Raw genomic sequence first — 25769 nt, forward strand, 5'->3', positions numbered from 1 at the left:
AGGTTGCCCAGAGAGGTTGTGGAAGCCCCATCCCTACGAGTCTTAAAGGCCAGGTTGGATGGGGCTTTGGGCAACACAGTCAAGTGAAAGATTTCTCTGCCCATGGCAGAGGGCTTGGACTAGATGATCTTTAAAGGTTCCTTCCAACCTGAGCCATTCTGTGATTCTATGGTTCTATGATCTGAGTTGTCCAGCACCCCAGAGCAGTTTAGACAGCAGTCTCAAGTTTGAGAGGAAACATTCCTTAGTCTACCTGCTGAGTATGGCCTCTGCTCTTCTCATTAAATGAGAAAAATGCTCCACTCAAAGGGTTTCTATCTTCTCCATGCAGGCTTGAGGTGTGCGCAGAGCTCTGTACACAGCAGCAGTGCTGGTTAGGCTCATGAGCCTCAAGTGAGTACTTTTGCTGCCAATATAGAAACGATAAGTTGCCAACATAGAAACAATAATTTACCACAAAGAAATGCAAAGAATTATTTTTGCAGCCAGCAGTGTACAGGTAGTAATAACACTGTGTGAGATAATTAATTAAAGACTTTCCTCCTGCTATCTAGAAGGGTACTATATATTCAGTCTTGAAAGAGCTGATGGATGGCAATTTGAATACATAAGGAAGAATATATTTGTTTAATCACTGAATGCAATAAATTAGGATTGCTCATTATTTTAATTCCATGGGAAACATGGTCCACTGCATTTACATTTTCAAAACTATGCTTACAAAGAGCCAGCTCTGTAGCCTTAGAACCGAACTTTCTGCTGCCAAAGACTTGCATCCAAATCGCTGGCTTGGTAGGAGTTAGATAATAGGAACTATGGTAGAAATGAATAATCTTGATTTACGCCGCAGAAATGTTATGAGCTCACAAAGGTAGCATTAATTGTTTTGAAGAAAGTGTGGTAAGCCTTTCCAGAGTTCCCCATGCAACATCATTCTAAACTCTGTATAAAAACAGAATAAAACCAAATTGAAATACAAGAAAGTTTCATCTTTCCATCTTATCTCATCATCAGTTTAGTGATTCAACATCACTGCCTCTACCTAAAAATACCCATTACATGCTTATGCTTCCCTGGTGTAAAGAATCACACAGCAATTTGCTCCATTATAGTAGAGTATATCAAGAAGTAAACAGAGAGGGTACTTGGAAGTACTGAGTATAACTGAGCTGGTTAAGCATATCTTAAATGCTCAGGTTCTTTGAGAATAAAGCCAGCCTGATTTAGTTGTCTGAATACATCTCATCTTAAATGTATACTTGAAAGTAGAATTCCAAGCTCCCCACAAGGAAACTTTCTCTTTTGATTGATAGTATAAGGCTTATTCTTAATAAATTTCTTATCAAACTGCCTGAGGAATATCTTGATATACTGAAAGATACAGTATAGTGTTACTGTATTTAATTACTTGTGCAGAACCCTTAATCCCAAGGAGAGAATTAAACTGGATGAAGTATGAAGGATTCATCTTCCCAACAGGTAGATACAAGGTACCTCCTAAGTAAGTCACTATTGATCTGGATACACAGATTTACTCTGTTCAAGACATGCAAGTGAAGTTATCTTGACTGGTTAATGGCCTTCCATAAACTAAAATAGACTGGCTACATCTGCTTCTAGAACTGAATTTAAATAGCTGAAACTTGATTTCACATACTTTACATTTAAAAGCGTGGATGTTTCTGTTATGTGGTTAGGATTGCAATTAGAGTGTTCCTAGATTCATGCATATAAGCATTAGCACACTAGCAAATGGGATAATGCGCAGATGTAATTCAGATTTGTGTTTGCCTGTGTGCTGAGAGCTTCTCTGTGGTTTTAAGAACAGGTCAGACTGAGCATGGTAATTAAAATTTCCTAATGACACAGTAGATACTACTTTTAGTTCTAGCCTGAAATATTTCTTTAATGCCCACAGTCAGGGTAATATAGTCTTTATGTTCAAATTAGGAAACTGAGACATGAGCTTCAGTCATATAACACTGTAGGAATGGGAACATGGAATCACATTCTAGCAAGGATTTTTAATATATTAATCAAATGATGGTACAGAAGAGCAAGTCTATTATGTGCTTTTAATAAAGAGAAAACAGTACACACAACTACAGATCTCATTTCCCTCTCCCTCTGCATGTGTGTCTGAATGTGTTCTCTTACCCCAAAAAACCATTAAATAGGCTGAATATTAAAAGAAATAGATGTGTCCAGTAAACAGGTTAATGTGTATGGGTTCATCAAGGACAGACAGAGCCAAACTGAGCCCATGTCTTTGCTGATTTTCTTGGCAATCTGATCTATCTGGACTTCAGTGAATATGACAGACTATTGCATGATAGATTAATAAATAAACAATAAAAAATAGAAAAAATAAAAGAATTATGAAAGGCTGAAAACAGCTGTGGGTAACGTTGAAAGGTGAAGATTGGGACAGGGAGAAGAAAAGGAGCTACAGTGCAGCCCTGCAAGGCTTGGTTTGGGGAGGAGTGTCATTAAAGCTTTTGGCACAGAAAGTAGCATGCTTGTAAGGGCTGTCGATGGCACATAATTGGAAAGCAACACCAGAGGGAGATGAAAGTAGCATACAAGAACTGGTGATCACTGGCATTAGATGGACATAAGGAACAGTACTGGGAAAAGGATGAAATTCTAGGTGCATGCCCATGTACAAAAAAAACAGTAAGAATTTCAGTTATAAATTGGGACAGTCTCACAGTGTGAAATGAACAGCAGTGAGGCACTGTTAGGCAATCACAAAATGGCTAATGTGTGTCAAATATTACAATCCAAATGTGAACCTACAATGTAGATACACAATAGGTAGCTACTGATGAGACGTGAAGGGAGATTTTAGGGCAGCTGTGTCTGACAGGAGGTTTGAATGCCTGCAAGCCCTGAACAGAAAGAATGAAGAGATTTTGCTAAGCTTGCGTGAAGCCTGTGTAAGGCACAGAATCTAAGTCCTTTTCCAATGAACTGGTGTCTATCTAGGAAAACTAAGTTACCTTGTAACAAGTTACCATAGCAGATCATGTTTTACAGGGGACAGGTAGATGGTGTGCACTGTTCTCATTTGTACACGTAGGATTTACCGAAAACAGTTATCCGTTTGCAGTGAAACAGTCCTGGGTCTCGAGAGGTTTACAGGAAAAAGCAGAGGTAGGAAGTTAGAGTCTCTCTTCTGCTTATCAGTTACTCGAAAGCAAGGGCAGAAAAGCCAAGCTGTCACTGATGGAAGTAAGACCAGATGAGCAGTGTTAGTGGCTCCTCTCTGGTCTTTCTCAGTGGTCTTTGAAGAAACACTCAAATGTCTTGTTGTGAGGTGAGACAACTGAGTAAGTTCTAGGGTGTCCCTAATCATTCAGGGTAAGGCCTTCAGAAAGGTCAAATTTAACATGAAATGAGTGAGTGCTGAGACACCTTAAGTTCCTCATAACTGGTTTTCCTCTCCAGTACCACTTTAACAGCAGACAGTTGGAATTGTTTCCACAAGCCCAAGAATAAGTGACTATATTTTTTATTTAGTTTTGTTAACATGAAGTGTTAATTTGACACATCCAGTTGAATAAGGATTAAGACCACCATAAGTATTATGCTTAAACTCCAAACTAAAAAACATTGTGAGATTTTACAAGAGGTAGCTGATTTAGAAGCCCAACTTGTTAGGTTTGGATTTAACCAGTGACTGAAGTAAGAAGGCTTCTCTCTCAATCTCCTTAACAGTAAGCCCACAGAGATAACCCTTGCCAACAAAGTTTTTCAAAATTCAGCATCCACCAGCTCATGTACTAACACCTGCTGTTAGATAATTGCTAAAGCTCTGTAGACTTTCCATACTGTTGTCACTGTGAAGAAGTTGACCTGCTCTCTCAGGATCTCCCTGTGTAGCCCACCTACAGGAATAAAGCTCTCATGGTTTATCTGTTACTCTTCTGATTCTCTCAGACCTCAAGGATACCCTGTCTGTTAATTCTACTGCTAATAGGATGTAGCAGAAATCAGATGAACTCTTCTCCAGGAGGATTCACTGTCTGGTTTTCAGTGGGAACTTTGTAGTGGGGAGCAGACCTAATACTGGCAAAGACATTTAGAAGAAAGTAAGCTTGACAGAACAAACTAACTTTCAGTATCCTTTGGGTGCTTGACAAGAAGTAGGTAAGGACATGTGCTTTCCGTCCACCTCCTGGTTAAAATGGCTGCAGGGTTGTCACCTCAGGATTCTGGGCTTTCTTGAGGTCATGATAAAACCAGGGCTTACTCCCAAATACCAACAAGGGTTTTCTCACAACAGTACCTCAGATGCAAAGCCCACCTTTCCAATGTGAAGACGTGCTCTGTGTCCTGGGTAAGGTGTTATTTTGCTTTGGCAAGGCAGTGTCTTCCATCTGTGAAAAAAAATGCAGATGTGGACATACACTCTCACTTATTTTTATCCAGATTTCTGGGTTAAGAATCCAGCTTTTCTGGTAGTCTTACCATCCTCTGTCTCTCCACTTACCATGATCCTTACCATACCCACATACACTCATGGGAAACTGTTTTCTTCTGCCTGTTACACAGTTTTACCACAAGGTCTTCATGTCCTTGAGTTTGGTTACCACTGCTAACTCTCCAAAAGCAAAAGCTAAAGTCAGGATGTTGCTGTACTTTCTGCTGCTGCCTCAGTGGCTGGAGAAGACTCCAGCTTCATTCCTGCGTAATGTAGTAGGGGAAGATCCTTGGCTAAACAAAAGGGGAATACTTTCTCTTGCTGATCAATGGCAATGCTGATGATCATCTCTCATCTGAGATCTGTATGGGTGTAATAAATTCCCAATAGCACAGCTGGGATAACCCCTTTAGGTGTCACTGTACATCTCACTCTGCATTTGTTCACCAGCAGAAGCAGGCAATGCAGCCATTGCTGGTGTACACAGGATCGATTGATTTGTGGATGACACAATGATAGACAGTGCCAGTCTGCCCATAGCAGGCCTCCAGAAACAGAGCAACCCACTTTCCTTCCCCAGGGCAACCAGAGGGAGATCAGGTGAGGGTTTTGCATACAGTCTTGTCCATCTCAGTCTACTCATAATCTGCTACTACAGCTCCCATATTCAATCTTGCTTTTAGGAATTAGGAGGGAATGGGAAAACAGAAACTGGAAAAGCATCTCTGTGCTTCTAGCATTGGCAAGGACGCTTCTTTGCCTGGTTGTGCTAAGCATCTACATCCAGCAAGAAAAAAAAAAAAAAATCAACAAATCTAGTTCCTATAAAGAATCTACCAAGAAGCTTGGAGAAAGATGCCTGCTACCATCTGATTCATTAATATCATGTAACACACCATAAGCCTGTTTGTGGTTACCGTATTTTGTATGCAAAATTACACAAAGACAGTTTCTGCGTACAGGACTGGTGTTCCTCACTGCAAGATGTCCTCTCCATAGCCCACGAACTCTGATAGCTGCTGCAGACAAAGGATGGGACACTGCTCCCACTGCCTCAGCATCCTCTCAAAGAGTTTGCAGTACTGCTGAAGCCAGAAAAACAGAGCGTATGGACAAAATGATTCATTTGTATTAGTTAAAAATAAATAAAAAGAAAGTATGGAACTAGTCACTACAAAGGAAATTATTTTTACTTAAGGAGTTTCTGAAGGTATAATAATTTTTTAATGACTTATAATTTTAGCCTCCTTCAGTGCAGTCTCAGTTCCCCACACAAGATGGCAGCTCTTCTTTCCTTCTGATCAGCTATTGCTCAGCACACTGAAAAGCATTTCCTTTTCACTAACACTGCAGGTGCTGCCGCAACACAGGAATAACCAAACTAGGGACCAGCCCTGCGATTCTAGTCATAATTCACTCCCAAAACGGCATCTCACACGGTACAGCATGGTTTGTGAGGAGCAGCACTGTTTCACTGAATACTCTATTTGTCTAATCCCAGCAAGTAACAGTAACTGGTTTGTACTTGGTGTCACAGCCTTTGAAGGTTGTAACTGTCACATAAAAGAAAAAGACAAGCACTCCTGTTTCAATTCAGATTACAGTATATTCACATGCAGATAAGGACACGGAACCCTGCACTCAAACTTTTGGACCATGTCTCCTGCTACCCTGGCTGTACTGTCATTTAGAGAAGTGCAAAATTATTTGCATTTCACATTTGTTTTAACACACTAAATAAGTGAGTGTATTTCAAGCAAGGCAACAGAGATTTAGGTCTTTGCATAACTCAGGCTTGCTAGAAAACAAATACTGATTTTTATCAAGCCTCATGTCTGAACCCAGGATTGCACTGAGTGCCTCTCTCAAGACAGAAACTCTGAAGTGGATCTAACAATTAATGATTTGTAGTTACCTGCCATAAATTATGCCAAATTGCTAGCACTACTGTTTCATTTTGAAACAAATGATGAACCAATTTAAATTGAACAACTTCTGCTCTGTTGAAGCTCTTACGTCCTTGAGTAGGTTGTGGGATGCCTCATCCTGCAGCAAGCCAGCCTCCCCAGCTGGTGCTGAGGGTCTGGATCTCTGCTCCATCTCTGCTGTCCCTCTTAAGGAAGAGCCTAGAAGAAATGCTGTAGCACCTAAGGGTCATACTTACTGTTGTCCCAAGTGCTGAGGAGAGATATCCTGTATTTTTTATGCCATGTGCATAAATATTTGTTCCCAAGATATTAATCTCCTTTAAAGGTTCAATAACCAACAACGCAGAGACTAACAGGCAGCAGAAGCAGCAGAAGACAACCGGGCTAGCCCACTTTCCGCACCCAAATTTCCCCGGCACCCTGAGTCTGGTGTGAGCAGGAAGCCAGCAGGTGTCAGCAAGAGCTTGGGAATGGGACGGACACTGACAGCCCCCAGGACTTCAGGAGGGGCAGAACCTGCTCACTGATGGAAAAAAGAACTTTTTAAGTGGGTGGCTAGCGTAAAAGAATTAATGAGCCCTTTCCTCTGGCTGACTTCAGAAAGCAGTGGAGCAAAGGCAGCCAGAGCTGCAGGCAGGGCACTGCCGCACCGCACAGCCTCCCTTCCCCTTACTGGCACCTGAGCTTGTCCAGGCTGCCCCAGATTTATGGTGGGGAACATGTAAGATTTTGATAGACCAACCGAGTGCTGCAGGTTTGGATATTGCCTGTGAGCATGCTTTTATCCCAAGGCCAGATCCAGCCACACTGGAAGCGATGAGGGTGCCGGGAGGGGAACAGGCAGCAGCTGCTGCAGCAAGGGTAAAGGGACACACGGGCTGCTCTACTGAACGTTGGAACTGCCTTAACTCTCCTCTTTACCTCCCCATGTCAATCCATGCCCGTGTACCTCATGGCAAACATGAGCCAATTAATTGAAAGTGACTTACTTCTCAATTAAGGTGGAATTTAATTTATTTTTCATCTCTTGAAGAGTGCCCGAGAGCTGAAAAACACACGAAGATAGTTACCATAGAGAAGCTAACATGTGGTAACTTGCCCTTTGATAGCTTGTTGGTATATTAAAGTCTTTATTTAAATCTCTGTCTTCCAAAAGAAAATCCTGACAAGTCTGGCTAGAAAGACTTAACAGTTACAGCACTTCTAGATTAACCGTCAATCATCAGCCTTCTGCATGTATCCTGTACCGCAGCTCTCACTTCCGTGATCGCCGAAAGTAAAGAACACTTCGAAACAAAATCAACACTGAAGCTACTTCAAAATTGATTCTCACAACAGGAGCAGAAAGAACCTTTTATAACAAACAAATTTCTCATTTGGAGTATTTGACTACCAATTACTAGGAATGGCCAAATAGATAGGGTCTGTAATTGAGAAGAAACAGAAAGGACAAAGTTTCTGCTATTTTCAAGAAAAGACATACAGTCCAGCCATCCTAAACACGATGCTCTACATAGGCAAACTTTCAAGGGACTAACAGGAAGTAACAAAAGAGATCCCTTTTGTTCCAAACTAGTGAGAGATTCCATGGGGGCCTCAGCACCACAAAGCAGTGATGCTACCCACCAGCTACTACAGCGTATTAGCAGGGCATCAGATAGGTAAGAATCCATCGCGTTATTTCCCAAAATTCTTATTCCAAATTAAATGAGTCGGGCTTTTTGATCCTTAATGAATTTTTATCTGCGTTCCTTTTTTTTTCTTTTTCCTATGCAGAAGTATAGCAAGGCAGCAGCATAACCATGTTGAACAAAACTGTTATATTTACTATTGACTTGGATCTCAACCAGTCAAAATATGTTACTTTAAGGACATAAGTACGTCTAATGTTGCATCTTGAGCAAAAGGTGAGGAAAACAAAAGAACAACAAAACCATTTCAGTTATAAAAAAATCTCAGGTTTTGAACACAAGTAAAAATGTTGGTTTTCTTGAAATATTTTGATCTGACATTTTCAGATAAATTTTCTATGTTAGGAGAGGGTAGATATAACAAGACCCTCCAGCAGCTCTTCAAGAAGGCTAAGTAGGGGCAGAGTGCAAGTGGTGCCACATCACTTCCCTTTAGGTTTTCCAGGATCCTGGTGAGCCCGTCAGGATCTGTGTGTATCTTGTAACCAGGGCACAGTGAAAACTGTCCCACAACTTGTGTAATTGTACTGAGAAAGGAAAAATGTTTCCTTATATCAGCTGCCTTACACCAACCCATAAGTTATCGACAGTCTATGCATGTATATTTTTCACTCATATTCTCAGTTTTACAGAAAAAATTTTCATTACCAAATAGTAAAACTCCAATACCTATACAATTTAGTAACTCCACTAGTAGGACGAAGTTCTGAGTGCATAATGATTTTCATTGACAGGCAGTGTCCTGATGAAAAAAAAAAAATAAAATTAAAAAAAATCCTCATGGAGTTAACATAAATACCATAAAGTACAAGAAGTTTCTTGGAGAAAATGGTGCGGCCTGTTTTCATTTAAAGGTCTGTCTCAGGGTGTGTTAGGATTCTTTCCCTGAGATAGCTATATGAAATGTAAGGTAATATTGATTTCAAATTATTTTTTTTAATGCTAGAGTTGAAGGCTCTATAGATAGCAACATTACAAATTGGAAACAACCTGCTACTTCTGGACAAGGTTGTGCAGTCAGTATGGCAAAGTGCAGGCGCTCGACCACAAACTGAAAATACCCGCTGACCTCAGGGGGAATTACACATTCCAGAAGAGTCTCGGGAACAACCCTGAGACATCACCTGGGCTACAGCCACCTCAGTGGCAGCTTCACATGCCCACCCCTCCGTTTACCTCCTGCATCTACCGCATTTGAGTCTTCCTGAACTCTAAGATCATAGAATCACGGAATGGTTTGGGTTGGAAGGGACCTCAAACATCATCTAGTTCCAACCCCCCTGCTGCGGGCAGGGACACCCTCCACTAGACCACGTTGCCCAAAGCCCCATCCAACCTGGCCTTGAACACTTCCAGGGATGGGGCATCCACAACTTCTCTGGGCAACCTGTGCCAGTGCCTCACCACTCTAACAGTGAAGAATTTCTTCCTTATATCCAATCTAAATCTAACCTCCTTCAGGTTAATGCCACTACCCCTTGTCCTATCACTCCATGTCCTTGTAAACAGTCCCTCTCCAGCATTTCTGTAGGCCCCTTTAGGTACTGGAAGGCTGCTATAAGGTGTCCCTGGAGCCTTCTCTTCTCTAGGCTGAACATCCCCAACTCTCAGCCTGTCTTCATAGCAGAGGTGCTCTAGCCCTCTGTTCATCTTCATGGCCCTCCTCTGGACTTGCTCCAACAGCTCCATGTCTTTCGTGTGCTGAGGACCCCAGAACTGGACACAGTACTCCACATGGGGTCTCGGGAGAGCAGAGTAGAAGGGGAGAATCACCTCCCTCAATGTGCTCGTCACGTTTCTTTTAATGTGGCCTAGGATATGGTTGGCTTTCTGGGCTGCAAGTGCACATTGCTGGGTTACATTGAGCTTCTCATCAGCCAGTACTGGTGATGATGTGACCTGTCACCACACTAAGCAGAGGGAAGCCGTGTGCTCACACAAGCGTCAGAGGATGAAGGAGAGGACTCAGGGCTGTACATAGAACGTATCTCCCAGTGCACACCTGTAGCCCAGCACCAGTGAAGCCTGATGCCTGCCCACACTCCCTTCCAGTGAGCAGCAGAAGGGAAGAAACCACCTAAAGGGATATCTGCAGCTTCACCTGGGAAAAGTGCTAGCCCAAATACAGGCCCAGACTGCAGGACAGAAAATTGTCCATCCCCTCCCTCCAAGCCTCTATCACCAGGGTGTTTCTTCCCTGGAAAATTTCACCTTGCTGCACCATGGTGGCATCTCTACACACTGAAGAGAAAGCTGTAAGAATTAGTTTAACACATCTAAACCATTTTGTACTCTTTCTGCTTCAGAACAGTTAGGTCAGGTTTACTGGGACTTTCCAAATAAGGCGCCTAGATGAAATGTCATGCTGAACAGCAGGAGTTACAATACAGGGGTATGCAACTGGAAGCATTGAGTGATCTTACAAAAAAGTACTACCAACACTACCTTAAAAAATATGTGATCATCTTTGATCCAAGTTTATAGAAATACTTCAAAAAAAATTGCTCCTTCATTTGCTTGACAAGCCAGGTTCAAAATTCTGTTTCCCTGGCAACAGCTGAGGACATTGAACTGTGCAATGTGTCTAGGAAACAAAATAAATGGGAATGGAAAATTACTCCCAAAAGTTAGTTAAAAGGATTTGCAGAGAGAAGGAAAAACAAGAATGGGCAAGCAGTTCCACATCAATAACCTCAAAGTTCAAATATTTCATCCTTCTAAGTTATGCAGGAAATAAAAGGCTAAAGCCGGTAGTTGCTGTTGTTGCTTTTATCATCCAGTTGCTTTGTTTGCTGCAGTTAGTGATAAGTGCCAAAAACAGTTTTGGCTGCTTCTAAGAGAAAAAAGAGGCTAAGCACTGCACGCTTTTCTCCTTAAACACTGCTGGGCAAGGCAGCATTGCACAAGCTGTGCTAGGTAGCCATCTTTAGAAGTGCCCACTGGTGCCGTCTGTTAAAAGAAAACACCTAAATCTGTGTGCAGGGATTAAATAGCCTGGGCAGCCATTCTGGGAGACTGAAGCTAATGATCAGAGAATGCGGTGAGGGTCTTTAGGGTCCCACCTTGTGCTTCAGCGTGGCCTCCTGCACACCCACCTTACATAGACAGAGAATCGTGTGCGGTGGAGGGAGGGAAGGCAAGTCATACCCCACCGCTCCAGCCAGCCAGCACGAGCTCCAGTGCCCGAACAACAGCTCTCGTTCTGATTGCAGAGCGCTTCACAGGCAGTATCCCAACAAAGCTAATGCCAAGCACCCCACAGCCGGATGAAAAGCTTGGCACCATAATTCGCATAGAGTGGCACTGTTTGCAGTGTGGCATTTTTCAGTTTTTCATTCCTATTAAATATAGCCCTGAATTTATTAATCTTCGCCTTTACCTGAGTTCTTGTCAGAGGACTGGCATAGTTTGCTAGCTGAAATATTTCTGGGAAATCACAGAACACTAACTGATTAAGAGCTTTCAGAAATTATTTTGTATTTTCCAAGAGTGAAAAATCTCAGAAGAAAATGAGCAGAACTCTGCTTTACCCCCTGTTCAAATGACAGGGGCAAGTTCTTTCTGCACAGAATCACATTTTTCATATTGAATAAACTGCTAGACCTTCCCCTCCCATCTGAACCATACCAAGAGGAGAATATTACTGCAGAGCAGTGGTACAACACCTACACATCCTCCATATACCACTAATAATTACCTGAAAAGATAACACTTGGAGAATGTGATTTGTTTAAGAATCAGACACCAGCTGTGACGAGATGATTCATGTCCATCCACATCAGTGCTCAGCTCCGCTAGCTGAATAAAACAAAAAAACCCCTCTGAAATTGCAACAAAGTACCAGGTACTTATGGAGACATTTATTGTGTTTCCATCCTGCCTGTCTCTAGATTGATTTAGGAGCTCCTCTCCATCTTTTGTAAATTAAACTTCATCTTTTGTAAATTAAACTTCTTTTCTAACCTCGTTTCACATTAAAAGAGATTTTAGAGTGATCTGGCATGTTTACTGCCCCTTTCCTCGGGGAACTGCGAACATACTTACTGTGAACTGGATTACGCTCAGTGTCAGCCGTCCCCCTCGGCCACGGGAGTCTCTCCCTGTCCGTAGGGCATCCTCCAGCAGCCTGGCTGAGGGCTGACGACATCGATTGTCAGATTTCTGGTGAAATATCTCCTCTGCAACAGCTAGCCACTGCCAGTTGACAATGCAGGAAAGCAGAATGAAAACTGCCACAGCAAGGAACGAGTGGCTCTGTGTATTTTCATGTTACTAGTCCAGTGTTATTGATGATCCTTGGGGGGGGAGCGGGGGGACCAGCTAATACCTCCTATGCAATAGTCTATGGCTGTGACACTATTGTCAGGCTCTTTTTGATTACGTTTAGCAGGAGCCAGTAGGAAGAAATGAGTGCTGCACAAGGTGCAAGTTCCTCTCTGATCCTAGTTTGAAGCTTCTTTCAAGACAAGTTCCTGTTTCTGCACGTGCCCTCCTTCTGTGAAACTTAGAGGAAGGAGATCAAATCTGATCCCTGAAAAGAAAGATCAGAGCCCTAGTTATGGGGAAAAAATGAAGCTAATGGAAAAAAATCTTTAAAAGAAATAAAAAAGAGCAGTTCTAAATTCTCTGTGGCTGAGAAGCCATTCAGGCGACACCAGCTAGGATTTGACTTTGCTGTTACTGTGAAACTCCCTCGGTCTTTAATTCTCTAGCTTTAATATGATTTCAGGAAGTTAGGGTTAGAAAGGCTGCAGCTGGTGCTCTCAATGCCGAGTTATGTGCCACTGACAGTGAAGCAACAGCAGCGTGTTCCAGCCACCAGCTTTGGCCACTGATAATGGCAGAGCAGCAACAGCTACCATGAAGGTACCATGGCTGTGCCCACCTCTGCCCAGGGTCCAATTTCACAATCGCTACACTGGTCTGAAGTCATCCTCTGCCTCCAACAAAACAACCGTTGAAGCCTTTTCTAGGAAGGAGATGGAGCAGCTTTCCACTTCTGTTTTTAACAGCCCTGGGTGGTTGCTCATTGGCCAAGTTCTGCCCTTAGTTGCAAATCAATATTGACTGAAACTGTTCCACTAAACTGATCAAGCTTCCTTGACCTGTGCCTATTAAGCTGTAAAGGCTGCTCTGAGTTGCCTAGAGAGGCAGTTTAGGGAAGCAGGTGCTGTATGTGGAACAGCAATATTTGAACAGTCATTTGCAGAGGAAGGTGACAAGGCTTATCCTTTGCTTTTGTGGAAATTTATTTCACAGACAGAACAGCCCCAGAAAAGTCCTCTGCCTCCCACACATCATTGTTACAATAGAAGGTTTCCTTGTAACAGGGAAATCATTTATTCCATGATTATCTTCATCCTAGGGCTTTATGCAATCATTTAAAAAAGAAAAAAAAAAACAACATTTTACCGTTTCCAAGATAAGAACAAGGTCTCTAATCTGACTTATTTTCTATGGAAAGCCACTGTGGAGAAAAAAGGACAGATTTGAGGTACTTGTAAAAACATTTTGTTGTGTGTAGATAAGCTATGCAGCAGTGCTTTCTGCTGGCTAAAGCTTCCTAAATATGCTTCTCTGTATGACCATTAATGTCATCTGGCCCCTAAATGATCATATAAGCTTAACTGAGAACAATTTTGTATCCGTCAGATTGGAAGACAAGCAGTAGAGAACGTGTTTTATTAAGGCTGAGAAAGGAGACTTGTATTGTTTAAGGAGCCTTCACGTGTTGCCTTCCCCAGTAAATGGTGATAAACAGCTATGTGAGGAGAGAGGGAATGATAACATGACAGCAGATATCAACCATGCCTTTCACAGCCGTCAGCAGCTGACATGCAGCCACAGCCTTCATCTATTCCCCTCGCAGCTTCGTACAAGTTTTGATAGACTTGTGGAAGAAAAAAAGAGATTTACAGAATATGGCAGTAGGAAGAAGACAAGGTCTAGTGGCAGACATTCCTTTCTTAACCTTCTGGGGACCCCCAAGAAGAATCTATCAGATTTTAGTACACTTCTCAAGGCCTTACTGTTTTTCTGTGGTCTGCAGAGAGGTCTAAGAACCACGGATCAGTTCCTGCCCAGCATCTATTACCAACAGGGGACCATCCATCACTGACTCTAAAATTATTTCCATTCCTTGTCATGACCTGAATCCATGTTGTGACTGATCTAAAGCGTTACCTTCAATTAGAGAAAGTTGTAACGATCTTAGCATTTTCCTTGTGATTGCTGGGAAATGGGAGGTTTGATACCCCATAGCAGTGCTAGGTGGCATTTCTTCAGTGTTGGCCCCACTGTGAAGTATTAACAATAGGAATAGGAAAGTTCTCCCTGAATGGTGTGGTGCTTATTTTAATCAAATGTGGCAGCAATTCTCCATGATTCTCACATCAGTTGAAAGATCATGGAACATAGTCACAAGGTTTGGGTCAAGATGCCATTAAGATACCCTTTCGTTCATATCACATCACACACAGTGGGGGTTTTTTTTGTTGTGGGGTTTTGGGGTTTTTTTAATGTTTTGTGCATTTGGAAGAGTTTAGGACCGGTTTCTTTTTGGAGTAAAATGCAATTAAGAAATGTGTTGATGCTTAACATTCGCAACCTAGTTGAAAGTGTTTGATTGGAAATTTTAAGCCCAAGGCTCTGTTTAAACAAAACAAAAGGAAAACTTCCTCATCTTTGATGCTGATTCTGTTTATAAACTTTTTAGGCTATCAATCAGCTTTGTTCAAATGACTACTGCAGAACAGCCTGGAGAAACACTATATCAAATGGAAATGCCAATGAACAACAAAGAAGGATCAACATAAAACATTACCATAGCACTTCACAAAATCTAAACATACTGTTACAGCAATAATGCACATTGCATTATTAAGTTTAAATTACTCTAAGACTTATTCAGGTCTGGTGAAAAACCATCCTGTGCAGCCAATGAGACAGGAAAAAGACAAAAGAAATCTTAGATCGCAGACTTACTGAGCAGCCCAATTTCAGTCTAACAAACATTTGAGTTCACAGAGCTCTATTAGCCCAGGTCAAGATGAAAAAGGCCAGAGATGTGTGTGGAAATGAAATTCCACTACATGTCATTATAGAAACATATTAATAGGTTATTTCCAGAATTTCTGGGAGTCTACAGAACTGCTGAGGTCTCAAAGGGTCTGACAACTGGTGACTGAAGGTACTGCCATTCTTAGCAGTTTTATTTTGGAAAGACAAAGCCTGGTCAGTGTGGTAATGACAGCCAAGGGGAGGGCAGCATGTCTGACAAGGGCTGCAGTAACTTAGTTCAGCACCTGGCAGTGCTCACAAAGTACATGTGCGTGAGGCATTGGGAGATACAGGGAGAAAATAAGTGATTTCCCTTTTTAGATGTAGCAAAAAATAAAGCCTTTTGCTTTCCTTCCGAAATGAAAAATCAATGGAGGAAGCAGAAATATTTAATTTTTTTTTTTTTTAAAGTTGATTTTTGTTTCATTGCAGAAGATTTACAGTATGAGTTTACATTTAATATTACATATAGTAATAAACCCCAAACAAACCCCACTGTTTTGTTGAAACAGTGAAAAATAAAATAAAGCATTTTATTTTGAAAAATAAAATGCTGTATTTTTCATTTTCAAAGTCTGAAAGGGAAATCTTTTGAATTTTTACAAACTGTTTTCAGTTTTTCCTTACAAAATCTTTGGGCTTCAGCAGGGGTGGGTGAAGGGTAAGGGTTTTCTTATGTGGCAGCAAAAGATGCAGTTTTGAAAATTCCTGATGTTCTGTCAGGATTTTGTTGAAACTGAACTATTTGCAAGATACATTTGATTTTTATATAACTTTTTAGTTCAGTAGAGAAAGTGCTTCGTAGAAAATTTTCCAGTAAGCTTCAAAAATTGTCTTGTGGCATGCAAAAACCTGCTTTTGTTGAAGTTGCTTAGTCAAACACAGTGTTAGGAGCACTACTTCACAAAAGTAAAAGAGCCTGTGGTTCTGCAGCTCTGCTTTGCTCCCCCTCTGCCCCAGGCGTCTGTCTTGACCCCAGAACTCCGTCCGCCTTCCACAGAAACCTCTCGTCATGCAGTGCACAGGGCAGAAAGTGTTTTGTAACAAGCTGTGATACTTCATTTTTGTTATATGAGGTTTGTTATCACATACTATCTGGAAAACATTATCAATAAAAAAATAAACTAAAAAAATCATGGCATCATTCTTTCTAATGTGCCATGTAAAATATGGCATTTTCCATAGTTCAAATAGATCTGACTGACAGCTAAGTGGAAAATTAATAAGGGTTTTCAAACACAGTTTGCTATAATTGTGATAATCCTTTTATCATTTGAAAAAGGGGAAGCTCCATTAGTGACTCTTTCTCCTTAACAAACATGTTTACAAAAAACACGGAGGGAGATGGTCTAAGTGGTTTCACGTGCAGAGGAACATATGTCTTCTGATGGTGTCATGCAGCAAGATGATGGCTCACGGAAGGCGGTTTCAGGTTTCTGAACAGATTGGTGCTGGGATGGTATTGCTGCTAAGTGAACGTGCCAGTCGGGATCAGAGCTGAGTCTTTCATGTTATAGTAAACCCAGACTGGACCCTGGCAGTATGACCTCATTAACCTCATGACTCTTGATCTCTCAATTATGTCCAACTCTCCACTCACAGAAGAATTGGGGACAAGCCTGACTCCAACAGTAATTTGTTTATTTCCATAAATGATCTATTTATGTTGGCTTGGAGGTCAGCATCTTTATTTAAAGACAGTCACACTGAGTAGGGATTATCTATTCTTTCGAGATGCTGTACTGGTCTAATAACACAGATGTAGGACAGATAGTGTTGTAGAAATAAATTTAACATGCGAATTTTTTTTCCATCCTGAATTTCAACAAGAAAACAGAAAACAATGAGAAGTGTTGAAAGTGACACTTGAGACTTACTGCAATTCATGCAATATGAACTAGTCCTGACTAGACGATGAAAATCCCCTTGTTCAAAAGGGAGGTGAAGTTTAGAGAAGAGCTAAGCTATACTGGGAACATATCAAGCATGAGAACGAATAGGCAATACCAGCGTAGAAAGAGAGGGTGGTCACAGCTCCATGCCTACACATAAGTTACCCACACCACTCATTGATGGGAGAACATTTCTGACTGGTTTTGTCCAGTAAGTGATCTCTGGATCAGTGTTGGTGTCTTAATTCTGTCATTGTTTCTTCTGCAACCCTTGGTATCACAGTTAAAGTAAAAACAGGCACAAGGACCCTTGCTGCTTGTTCTGTCCTAGAATGACAGGGAATGCAAACCGTCCAAAGCAAAATCAGGGGTGCATTTGGGAGGGAAGTGTACTGGCTGTTGCTTCAAATCTTCACTTGCTTCTTACAAATTCTGTCCAAATGAAGCCACTGCATTTTCACTACAGAAGTACCCGAGCAAATTTAGATCAAAAGCTTCATTTTGATGAAAGATTAAAGTCCTCCTAGAGTTATGCATGTATTTGACTGTACTATGGCAAATACTCAAGATCATTCATGTCAGTAAAGACAGACACATTAAGGTTTTGTTAGAATGGAGTGGCCAGGAGCTAACTCGTATAACCTCCAAAGACATCTCCAAAAATTACTTGTGATACATTGATGCTCCTCTAATTTTCAGTGTCACTAAGGTGCTGTTGCCATTGTTATTCTCAAACACGTTAAAGTTAACAGTTTCCAAATGAACTGGAAGTTGTCTATACTGACTGTTTTGTTCAATTAAAATACAAGTTTTTTTCATCTTCTGATGGGCTACCATCTGCATTATATCAGATAATGATCACTTGTCTTGCCAGTATGCTCACTCTTAATGTTGAGAGTCGCTGTACAACAAGCCTTAATCAACAGCAATAGATATCAGAATCTGATCCTTCAGATTTTCCTAGATTTGAACTGCTTTCTGTACTAAAACATTAAATATGCATAAAGACATCCAATGTTGTTTGTATGTAGAAAAAAATATAATATTTTTTAAAATAAGATATCTTCAGCATTTTGATCTGTATCTAATACTGAGATTTCCTAAAAATACTGTTGCACAGCTGGGCCTTAGTCGCTGCTCTATTTTTAATAAATGTCAAGGAGTCATCCGAAACTAGAAGCAAAACCACATGGAAGTTGCAATGGCTCAGTATAATTATTTGCTAAAGATTAGACAAAATTATACTCAGAAATACTAACTATGCTTATGATACACATATCTGAACATGCTAAACAAATCACTAAACTTCCAGAATTACCAAGAATTGCTTTTAAAATAAACTATAGAATTTCTGTAAGGAAAACAGAATAGAAAAGTAGTGGAAAGAAAAGTGTTCCTGGCATTTATATTCCTTAATGCAAGTTTACTTTTTCCATAGTCAACAATGGAACAAAGAGTTCTTAGTAGATGCTACTTTCCCACCGTTGCAGCATTCCCTTGAACAACCAGCAATAGACAAGGGAAGCAGTTCTCACTATCTTCATTGTGTTGCCATATATAGGAGCTACAATCATGCCTAACAGATATCCTTGGAGATCCAGAGAGTAACTTACCAGTCAATGTGTCCTTTACAGCATATGGGTCATGTCAATGTCTTCTGCAGTCTGCTAGCTCAGTCTGGCACTGACTGAATTGCTATGACCCACGTTGCTTTTCGTCATGCCCATTCATTCAGGCTGATGGAAAGCACAGCAAGTGCTTGTTAGACAAAATGCTGGGTTGAGGACCCTACATTGAAGACTGATTGGATAAAATGCATAAACAGCATTGGACATAGGGCGAAAGTACAGAAAAGACATTGAGCTGTTGCAGCGAGTCCAGAGGAGGGCCATGAAACTGATCAGAGGGATGGAGCACCTCTCCTATGAGGACAGGCTGAGAGAGTTGGGGTTGTTCAGCCTGGAGAAGAGAAGGCTCCGGGGAGATCTAATTGCGGCTTACCAGTTTCTGAAGGGGGCCTACAGGAAAGCTGGTGAGGGACTGTTTATGAGGGAGTGTAGTGACAGGACAAAGGGGGGATGGGTTTAAGATGAAGGAGGGTCGATTTAGATTAGATGTTAGAAAGAAATTCTTTGCTGTTAGAATGGTGAGGCACTGGAACAGGTTGTGGATGCCCCCTCCCTGGAAGTGTTCAAGGCCAGGTTGGATGGGGCTTTGGGCGACCTGGTCTAGTGGACGGTGTCCCTGCCTGCCGCAGGGGGCTTGGAACTAGATGACCTTTAATGACCCTTCCAACCCAAACCATTCTATGATTCTATGAAAACACTGAATGGCTCTTCACAGTGCAAGTGTTCTCCTATGGTAGAGATTTTTGTGGTTGTTCTTTGCCCCTCCCTTGCCTCTTGAACACTGGGTGTTTCAGGTTACAGCTTTACCCGGATGTGAGGGATGTGAAGAGTCATTCTGTCCTCTCAACCTCTTGGGTGACTGAGCTCTCTCCTGGCAAGTCAGGCATGTTTGTTTGAACCACTTCAGCTGGAGGAGTGCTTTGAAATGCTGAAGAACTTGAAGGAAATCTAACGTGGCACTGCTAAATTGGAGAGGGGCACCCTTGAAAGGCAGAGCACAGCCCATACTGTCTGACTACACTTCTGTTTCAAAGAGAGGAGGCGGTGGGAGGTCTGTGTGTGAAATCAAACAAGAAGCAAGGAGTCGTTCATAGTGGCAGCTGCACCGGCAAAGTGGGAATGCGCAAGAAACTCTTGGAACTGCTCCACCCTCCTCTAAGGTGATCACCAACCAAGGCAGACTTTCTAAAAGAAGATAATTATATCTTCTCCCACAAAACAGAAAGAGGAAAAATGGACATCTTCTGAGACCTTAGGAACAGAAGAAGATCTAAAGAAAAAAAAAAATTACTTTATCACTACTTTATCAGACAGTTTCTGTGGAAACAACTTAATGAAACAGGACATGAAGACATAAATAGTATGAGATGTTTAGGGCTCGTCGGAGCTTGAGGACATAGGAGAACATCTAAGAGAGAGACTGAGAACTGTTAATGTATTTTTCTTTTGCAAGGGAAAAATGTAAGGGTAACTAGCAATTCTGAAAGCTTGTACTGAAATGCAGGTCCCACCTCAGAAAAAATTCTTCTGTGTGAAGTATCACACTGTGTGAAGCATCACACTGTGTGAAGCTGGTATTATCAAATTTAATAGATGCTATGACTGAATAAGTTCAGTCATAGAAATAAAATCTTCCCTTAGAAGTTCTTCTGTATTGTTAACCTACTTTATTTATTATTAAATACTATTCCTAGTAACCAACTCAGAATTAAAAATTCTCATTAATAACCAACAGAAGAAGGTCTTCCTCTCTTTTACCTCCTTGGCTTGCCAGTTGTTGTGGACCCCTGCTCTGGGTACCTGATTGGTAACCAAGATGCTCTTGAAAGACCTGCAGTGCTGGGCACCATGAACTCTGCTCCTGGTGCTGAGCACAGGCACTCACCAGCAGCAGTACTCAGCCTTGCTGGCCTCTGCATGGATCCAGTCTCACCTGCACAAGGCAGCACAAGCAGGACTTGGAAGCAGTGCCAGGAGGGAGGAGCTGCCCATGGAGCCAAAGGACTGTATGCTTCATGAGAGAGCAATGTGGGGGAACTGATAACAGCGCTGGAGGGCATAGGAGCTGCACTAAGCGTTCATCACAGCACAACGCCTCCCTCATGTATCTTCATCATGAAGCTCATGAGAAAGTGCCTTGAAGGCTCATAACCAGCACCTCCAAAACATTGACAATGAGAAAGGTTCTTCCTACATCTAACTATTTTTATTGTACTTTTAAAATACATGTTGCAGATATATTTCCTGCTAAGGATTTTTCCTAAGTTGGTTGCCAAATTTGTGGAATATTGTAGCCCTGGGGCTCGACTAAACCTTGCCCTTTTTCTTATTCAACTCAAAAAATAGGAGAGCCCTTAAAAGAGAGCTTGAGAGAATGTATTCTGGCTCAGTGCATTGCCTGGTGGCAGCCTTTGCCTGTGGATTCCACTCACTGAAATGCTTCTCATATGATTCCCAGTGGGTTTCAAAGTGTATGGCAAGAAGTCTTTTATCTTTATTACCTCTCTCCCACCATTCGTAACCTCCCAGTTGCTTTCTCTTTCTTTCCTAAATCACTATGTGAAAAGAAATACCAAGAGAGAAATAAAGACCGCTATTGATATAGTGCAGCAATTTCAGCAAAAATATTTATTGGCAATCATCTGGCTAAGAAAAGAGCAAAAATAGATTACTTATGTCTGACTTAAGTCTCTGATATTGTTATTATATTGGAAAACCTGGTAAGCCCTCAGGCACAGATCCATTGGCCTCTGCCACAAACCTTATCAGGCTTCACAGAGAAAAAAAGGTGAATGCAGTAGCACCAAAATTACCATACCCAGTCAAGTGATGTGAGCACCATAACACTCTTCAAACATAAACATGTGCTTCTCCTTTCTCTTTATTTTACGAAAACAGCTGGAAAATTTGAGTTTGCATTCTGGGGCTGTTAAATAATACTGAATTTGTTATTGTTCAGTCAAATCCCACTCCTAACCATCTCCTGAGATATACAACACTGGATTAAGTTAGCCTTGACTAGTGATGTAGGGAATGAGCTAGAAAGGCCCAGTCCAGTGAGAGCTAGAAACAGTCTACTTCTCTGAAAAGCAAAATATCTCAAGCCAACCAGTCATGCATTTTCAAAAATCAAAAGCCACTCTTGAAAATTCACCACCTCCTCAAATTTTCAGTGCTCAAATGGCTGACACCACTTGTGAGGGAAGTTGACTTGGTTCAGTCAAGAAAAAGAGATGGGGAGTCTTTTTTCCCTCCAAATCTCTGTTAATACACAGATCTATATTTTAAATCATTAAATCATGCACTGAATTACTAAGCATGCCAATGTGTGTATTTAAGCAAAGCATGAAGAAGTTACACAATTAGCACACCAAAGTGATGAGAAAATTGAGTTGCTATACCTGTTACCCCCTCCCAGCACAGTTTATTCCAGTTTGGGGGCTGCTACCAGCAATTAGATATCCTTGAGTCCAAGAGGAAAGCATAGCTTGCTCCTGTACTGCAAATAAAATGATGGAAGGTTTTAAATAATGTCCATGGAGTACAGTCCTCAAGATCCCACTCCTCTGCTCTCATGGCCTTCTTGCAAAGAATTTTGCATCTTAATCATGGTCCATTAATTATTCTTACATAATGTAAGAAACGAGGCAGATGTCTGAAGAGTAGTTTAAAAATGAGGTAGCCATGTAACTTAATCTAACATGTTTTTGAAGTTTTTGATCAAAACTAACCTCAAAAGAGCCTTGGGAACCTCAGCTCGAACTTTGTCGGCAACTGAAGCCCAGCCGTGAGCCATGGAAATACCCATACAACAGTGCAAATACCACCTGGTCTCCCGGCAATTCCCATCACTCACTCCTTGACACCAAGTGTCAGCCGGGCTCACGCGAATAACTTCACAGAGCAGCGCTCCTCTCCTAGCCTGGCCACGGGACTTTCGCTCGGTTAAAGACAAGCGAAGTTAGGGGTCTACCTCTACTAACAATAACACAGCTGCATGCTGTTAGAGCAGTTGGTGGTTAAGTGAGAACTAATAAATAACGGTATGTCCTGCCTGTTGCAGTGGAATGTGATAGCGGGGGGAGCGGGCAGAGTCGACAGCACTCGGGAGACTTCGTTTGCACTACCCAAAGGTCAAGAATCACAGCCCCAGTTTACAGCTTCACTACGCTGGTATAGCTTTTAAATGAGATCCCCCGTACTACGAGAAACATTGTGATGAACTAGTCAAGGATTTCTGCTTTCTTCCACAGATATCTTCAAATCTGCTCCATAACCTCATTTGTTTCAAATAATCCTTTGTGTCAGGACCTTTAAGGATGTGGAATAACAATAGAGCTGAGTCTGATTTTGACTGAGGCATTGAAAATATGCTAATTGCTTTAGCTAATTGAGAGCTTTTTAAAAAATTGCAGTATTTGCCTAATTCAAAGTATTTCCCTCAGTGAATATTAAAAAACCTCACCATAAAATACTGAAAATATACTGAGATAGGCCTGTTTCTTCAGTTCTGAGCCTGGTCCTGAATTACAACACTTTAAAGCAAATAATGAAACATTTGATTTATTTTATATACAATCTCTCTTTTTTTTTTTTTTGTATTTTTTTCTTTCTATGAGTAGGTTTTTCTGTGTTTGAAGAGCTTGGAGTATGTTTCCTAAAATGTTAAGTCTGTTTTCTTCTCCCTCCTCAACTCAGGATTTCAGAAGCTAAAACTTTTTTTTTTTAAAGTTGCAGGTCTTAAACTATAATGACAATAATTAACAAGTTTGTCAGAAGTTAAATGCAAATTTTCAATGATCCTTCAAAAGCCTGTGGTAGGTCAACTATATGCATCAAAGGCACAATTCTGTATGTTTTATACTCTGTATTGTCAGACTTTAAACAAGACTGGTAGACTGTAAAGATAATACAGAATAACAAAGTCATGCACATGCAGTAATACCTGGAAGTAAATGCACTTTAAACAACCTGATGATAAAGCTGATACTTACAAAGTTATTAATTCTGTAATGCTCTAATTAACCAGGAGACACCGTCTCTGAAAGGAAAAATTTTTGGAAAATTGTGAAAAGTCTTTTTTCCTCTTATGTTTGTCACCTTGAAATCTGAGAAACACCAAGAAATAGAAACATGCAGTTCATTTTAATAGAAAAAAACCTGAAAGCCATAATGCATGGAAACACTGCCTTATTAATACCTGGAAAATGGTGATTTGATTATACCTCTTATCTCTGGTTTTGTAACATCTTTTGTCTATATAGAACTGTGCTTTTAAATTTTTTTGTTGTTGTTGCTATTCTTTCTTGTAGATGTACAAAATACATTTATCATTTATCATATTACATCTATGTATCTGATTTCAGGTTCTCCTACGCTGGTATGACTTCTGTCCTTCTTGTATTGCAAAGTTATGCAAAGACTTAAAATGCTTTGTATCCAATGTTCTGCTCAGGGACAGGTTCCAATAGCAGCCAATAATGTCATATTCTCAAAGCCATAAAACTATTTCTTGGTAAACTGTAAACTAAGATACGTCAGCAAGTTGCAACAGCAAAATTAAATTGCTCATAATATTAAATAGTTTTATTATCAGAAAAAGATAATCATTCACTGACAAAGAAATACACTCAATATAAACTGGAATAGCAACATATTTGTAGCTATCTTTTAAAGGCTATCTTGTTTTCATGATCTTCAGAAATTCCTTCATAATGCAAATAGAACTGAAAGCCTAATGCAAACAATTTCCTGCAAATGTTTGCTTACACTTTTAAATGAAATTGCTTCATTACTGCTTGTTCCTTGTTTCTGTTCACTCCTTACAGATATTCAGACAAAAGATGTATTTATGCTTGAAGGTTCAATGGGACTAAAAGCATCTGAGCTTACCTCCGCTTTCTTTTCCTGTATAAATTTGATTAAACTGCACAGATTCCTTGCAGGCATCTAACTCCCAAGGAAAGCAGTGGGCAATATATGCAAAAGTAGGAAGAGAGTGCCAAAGTGCTTTAAGGTTCTATATCCTAATCTTAGTTTTCTACTTCTGTAAAGTGAAGACAACTTTAGAGGAGTAACATATTCAAGACAGAAAAGGGTTTTGTCACTTCAGCAGCAGGGCTTGTATAGGAACTTGAAGATATATGGATGCATCTCTGCATGCTGAGTTGGGTTTCTCTCAGCTCTAACAGCTAGGTCTTGCTACCAAACTGTGGTGAAAAATCACGCTGAATTCCCATCTTCAGCCAGTTCAGATTCTACAGGGCTGTTTTCTATCATTTGACTGGTTTGCATTTAAGTCTGTCTCACCCAGAATGAGAGGAGCTCTGGGGCTATGCTCTACAATTCATTAGCTATAGTGGATAGTTGTTGCTACTGGATGATAGGTCTTCCCTTTCCCCCCACTACCCTTCCACAACTAAGAGTCTTTCAACTCTGGTTCTGACCAGGGTTTTCTTGCCAGTTTGTTGGGGGTATTTTCTTCACGAAGCAGAGCTGTTATGATAGGCCATGGATAAGCCCCGGTCTCTCATATAGTTGAATTCTGAAATGACATATAATCAAATGCAAATTCAAGATTCCCTGTTAATTACACAGGGATAGTTTACTCAGTACACCAGAATTTCAGCAAAAAAGACTATGATTATATATAGGATGCAAACACAAAGAACTGCACCAACAAATGCAGTTAATGACTGGAGATGACCCAGTCCAAAGGCTCAGGATCCATCTCAGAACTCAGACGCCTGGATTGTACACGTAACTGCACACTGAATGAGACCCAGTTGCTCATTACTATTGTTAGAAGTGATATGTTTGACGTGAACTCTAAAAATAAGGAAATCCAGAACTCTAACCCTTTGCCCAGGTTTTCCATGATCACTGGCAACGTATGATGTTCAAACACGATGTACTTTAACAGTGTCTTGATGAAAATAAACTTCAGTCTTGAGGTTCCTATTGATAATGGCAGGTGGTAATACTTGTTTTCGCTATTCACCACTAACTCTGAGGAGGAAGACTACATCTTTCATACACTTCCAATTGGTTGAAAATTGCATTTCTTGTTTAAAGGTATCAAAAACATTGAATAACTTATATCAATGTCTGATAAAGCAATTCTACTTTTAAAATTAAGCATCCTA

At 40.9% G+C, this 25769-nt stretch overlaps 1 protein-coding gene across 1 annotated transcript in view; it reads left to right on the forward strand.

Annotated features, from left to right (window-relative positions):
• The first annotated feature begins 330 nt into the window (after positions 1-330).
• Positions 331-25769, forward strand: part of ABRA (actin binding Rho activating protein) — a 37244-nt gene continuing 11805 nt past the window's right edge. The window contains exon 1 of the mRNA XM_075743506.1: positions 331-393. The gene's annotated coding sequence lies outside the window, so the exon portion shown is untranslated. The remainder of the gene's footprint in view (positions 394-25769) is intronic.

Source organism: Balearica regulorum, chromosome 2 (genome assembly GCF_011004875.1).
Source record: "Balearica regulorum gibbericeps isolate bBalReg1 chromosome 2, bBalReg1.pri, whole genome shotgun sequence".
Classification (NCBI taxonomy): Eukaryota; Metazoa; Chordata; class Aves; order Gruiformes; family Gruidae; genus Balearica; species Balearica regulorum.